The following is a 5,000-nucleotide window of genomic DNA, read 5'->3' as shown; positions in this document are numbered from 1 at the left end:
CTTCAACAAAACCTCCACAACAAAGCAGTCCAGTCCATCGACCCCAGAGTACCCCCCCCCCCCCCCACACACACACACACCCCCTCCCAGGTTGTCAGTCGTCAGGGTGTGGGTTTTTTTTCTGGACGTTGCTCTAATGCGAGCATGGCAGCTCTGCCTGCCGCCACGACTGGAATGAATTTGCCCGGTCATGTAGAGCCGTGTCACACGGAGGCGAAGCCAGCAATTCATCACCCGCTCTGCCTGCCTGTCAACACTCTCTCCCCCGGTGTGTGTGTGTGTGTGTGTTTGTATATGTGTGTGTGAGCGAGGGGGCCTGCTGTCAAGAGCGTACCTCACCGCCGTCCCCTGGGGACCCCCAGGGAAAGTGTGTGTGTGTGTGGGGGGGGGTGTGTGTGTGTGTGTGTGTGTGTGTGGGGGGGGGGGGGGGGGGGGGGAGGGGTGTGTGTTTGTGGGGGGCTCCCAACACCTCCACTCTGACAGGCCTCTGTGGATGGATGGATGCATGGAGGAATGTAAGGGGAGAGGGACCCAGTTATCCCAGGCTGCCGGTATGTTTGAATCAGGCGGCGCGACCTGTGACCTTGTCGTCCGTCCGCTCCGTGGAACGGAGAGCGTGGGGCTGCGGGGGCGGAGCTCCACTCCGCCGTGGCGCCGAACCCTCACAGCGGCGTAGCCTGGGGCTCCTACCATTAGCCATTAGCCCCCATAAATGCAGTGCAGCTCTGAAGCTGTCTCGGAAGCCCATTAGGAGGCCTGCGGACTCCCAGAGAGGCGCCGGAGACAGACGGCCCAGCCACACAGAGCCCATCTGAGGCCCATTAGAGAGCGCTGTTCCCGGGCATAACTGTCTGGACGCCACTTTACTGATCAAACTGGACCTGGGACGGGACAATGAGTTTACAGATCATTTACTGTCACTTTCCACCGCTCGCGCCGCCGAACATGATGAGGATAAATGGCTGAAAGATCTAACTCTTCACAATAATGGGTCAATTTGATCACGTTTTATGAGGTTGTCTGAAGTGAGCATTGGTCAAGTGCAGGAAAGAGTGCTACTGTGGAAAAAGACATGCTCTCAATCTGACCATGTGACTGAGATACGGTTTCATCTCAGTGTGATGACATCAGAGCACTAGAAAAGCCCAAATGACTGATGTGAGTCTCGATTGTTCTTTTATGTCTTCCATATGTCATATAAAGTAACCAGGCCAGGTCCAACCTGGCTTATATGCGTGGCTGGCTTGTTTCTGTTCAGGACTGGTAGGAAGGAAGCTAGTCATGTCACTGAAATAGCTGTGAATTGAAATGACATGAAATAATGTCTGATGAATTAAGATAGGTCTTGTCGCCTGGACACATCAGTTCCAATGCTTCCAATGCTAATCCAGCACAATAAGAGCAGGATAGCCAGTTAGCTCATGAGCTCACAACAACTAGCAGCAGCTTCCATAACATTAATGGTAGCGGTCAGTGGCTAAAGCAGTTACACTGATGATTCCTGTAACGTTAGCTATTTTGCTGCTGTTGATTCAACTTCTGTCTGTGGACAAAAGTCATTATCTACTCTATGCACTTCCCTTTAGGTGGTGAAGTAAGTAGACCAAGACCAAGTAGACCTTTTACACACACACACACTCACACATATATATATATATGATCCTGATACTAGATTCATATGAACATATGAAAGTACAGTTTAGTATTGGCCCTTAGTGTGAGTACTTATGTAAGTAACATGGTTCTTAGATAAGCTAAGTGTAGTCAGACCTGCAAGCCCAGGGGGGCTGAGTATATGGCTGGGCTGAGTATCGGTCTTTTTAATTGAGAAAATATTAAAGATTGGCCAATATTTTATGGAGTTAGATTTGTGTCTTTATTACATGGGAGAAAAAAATAATAAAAAATAATAATAATTATAAAAAAAATATTTGATACTAAAACAAGTTTTGTGATAAAGTATTTTGTCAAAGAATATTAAAAGAATAATTGGAGATTTAAAAAATGATTTCCGAGAAGAAAAAAAACTAACCCTAACCCTTTTTTTTTACTCTCAAATATATATTTTTTGCTATCAGTGTGAAAGTCTGCCCGCCCCCAAGCCCGGCTCGAAATCAGCTAAAAACGAGCTTAGTTTGCAGACTAATTATACGTATTTCGTGAACCTAAAACTGTTGTCTGTTATAGTAAGTGGGTTCTTCACAACTTCAACTTTGGTAATACAAAAAAAAAACGAAAAAAAACGTTTTTTTAGTTATTTTGCCCCCTAGCGCATTTCGGGGTTTGCCGAGTTGCGGACCAAATCACCAGCCGCTGTCACATTTTCTCTCAAATATATATATTTTTCTTCTCTCAAACATTTTTTCTCTCATATCATTTATTTTCTTGCATGTAATAAAGACACAAATCTAACTCCATAATATTCCTGTATTTATTTTAGGTCCAGATTGTGATCTTTTTTGCTGGAGCCCTTGGTGAGGGAGGCCCTACCGTTAGACCGCTTCAACTGTGGTCAACATAAAACACACAAAGACGACAAAACACAGCATTCAATTACATACAAAAACTTTAATTATTGTCATAAGGTAGGATTAACAACAACATGCTTTTACCACGATAGAAAATAAAGATATTGCACTGGTTTAACTCAAGCAAATATGAACCCCTTTTAGGCTTTCCTCTGCACGTCTGAACCTCACTCCCCTCTCTCACTCACACACTCTAGAGACATGCACACACACACACACGGTTTAAAACACTGCCAAAACCCACAGGCGTCAGGTCCATCTGGTCCAAACCGCTCCCCTCTTCAGCTGAGACTGGACACTCCCTATGCAACCCCAACACTGATACACACTGGGGATACACAAAAAAAGAGAGAGAGAGAGAGAGAGAGAGAAAGAGAGAGAGAGAGAGAGAGGTGGTGGAGGGTTCCATAGGGTCAGCAGAGTAGCTCTATGGTGGGGGGCCCAGCGGCCCCAGAGGGCACCTGCCCTCAGAAATGGGAGCTGATGGGCCTTAGCCAGGGGTAGCGTTTTATTTGGCTGCGACGGCTGTGTGTGTTTGGGTCAGTGTGAGTGAGCGAGTCATGCAGGGGGCAGCACACAGCCCAGGGCTAGAGATTAATGACTTCACTAGGGAAACTGACACTTGACTTCACTCTTCCACAGATGGCTGGACCATCGTCATCACGTGTGTGTTATAACTATGAGTGTTTGCAGTCAGTGGGGATGGCGAGATTGCTGCCAGTGGATGGCGCTTATATTGATGGAGGCAGCTGTCCATGCTGGAATACACAGACCCCCAGCAGAGAGCAGAGAAGGACTGAGGGATCGTATTCAGAGTGCCTACATGGACCAGCATCACAGGATCAGCACAAAGAAGAAGAACTAGGGACTGAAGTGGCCCTTATACCCACGGGCGTGGTGTGTTGGCTCAGTCCAAATACTGTGGACTGTTCAAAATGGAATAAGCAACAGGAAGGCCAAAGACATTTAAGAGGTCAACAAAAGGACACAAATGGAGGATGACATCATTTCTGCCATCACGTGACATCCCCTGGCCAATGAGCTGGTACTCTCTCCGCTTGGTGCTCATTGATTGGCTGTAGTGGACAGTAGATCGATCAAAGCGATTGACCAGTGTGTCCCTGTGATGGATGATGCAGCTTCTCTCCTCAGCCTGACTGTCAGCCACTCATTCAACACACCACCCTTCTACAGTGAGACAGTAAAGAGATGATAGTTCCCTATGTTCCCTCTCCCCCTTCAACCAAAACCAACACTATCTACAGTCAAACAGTGGTTACAGTCATATGTGACAAAGAATGAGGAGAAACATCAATATGATTGACATGTGGAACGCTGTTGGTGATTATCACTGCCTGTTATAAATTGGTTGATTACTACAAGCATGAAGTCCCATTGAGGAAAAAACAACGACCAACAACATGTAAACATACTTCGGGTATCTCCACAGTCACTGTGGTTGTCGGCATTTAGGCATTGAGTGACAGGGGGGTTCTTGACTGACACGGTGTCAACTTGGCTTTACAAACACAGACGGGGCAGCCTGTCACCTCACTTGTCACCCTGTCACCTCGCCTGCCACCGAGCAGCGCACCGCATTGTCTCCCGGGCAGCTGTAAACACAGCAGGAGGGTGGACATGGACAGAGACGTTCAACTGGTCCTGCTTCGACACAGCAGGATCCAGAGCGGCGCTAGCGCGGCCGTACCCACGGGCTCTGACGTACAACATGGTGGCCTCACACAGAGCAGTGGGACAGGGGCGTTATAGTGGTGTTCAGATCAATCATTGGTCCATGATGCCATGACTGCCTAAAAGCCAGGGATCTCATTGGCTTTCCTTTTATTAGTTGGCTTTTCATTTGACAAACAGGAGATAAAAGGGTTGTGCAAAGCCCCCCCCCCCCGCAGGCGCCCCCAAATCTAACCAATAGGACTCGGGGAGGGCCAGCTGGGGCTCTGACAGGGGTCTATCCTAAAACACACATTCCCAACACTGCAGGGTACAGTATAAAACACCAAACAGACCTTTTAATATTCATATACTATATACATGGACGCGCACACACAAACACTCGCGCACGCATGTACAATGTAAAGTCTACTAACCTTACAGGATAAGAGGCAAACACAGAACACAGCAAGTTGGTCCAGATTAAAAACAAAACTGCAAACCTACAGTGGCTGATAAAAATTAAAATAAAAGCAAGGGGCTAGAAATAAAAGACGATGGTCCATGAGAACGGGGGGGAAAAGACACAGTCATGTATGTATTCCTCTCCCTGCCTTGGCTGAATGGAATTGACTCTGGGTTAGAGAGGAGTCTGGGTAATAGAGTTTTAGGGCCAGTGGTTCCAGCAGGCCGTGTAGAGGAGGTAGCCCACCCTAGCCAAAATGGAAAATCATGTCAATTATCCTCAATATTTTACCAAAGACACACGGCTTAACCATTTTGACTACTGTGCTACTCCTT

This window comes from Borostomias antarcticus, assembly GCF_949987555.1.
Source record: "Borostomias antarcticus genome assembly, chromosome: 26".
NCBI lineage: Eukaryota > Metazoa > Chordata > Actinopteri > Stomiiformes > Stomiidae > Borostomias > Borostomias antarcticus.
The sequence above is the reverse complement of the archived record's forward strand: the minus strand, read 5'-3'. Positions refer to the sequence as shown.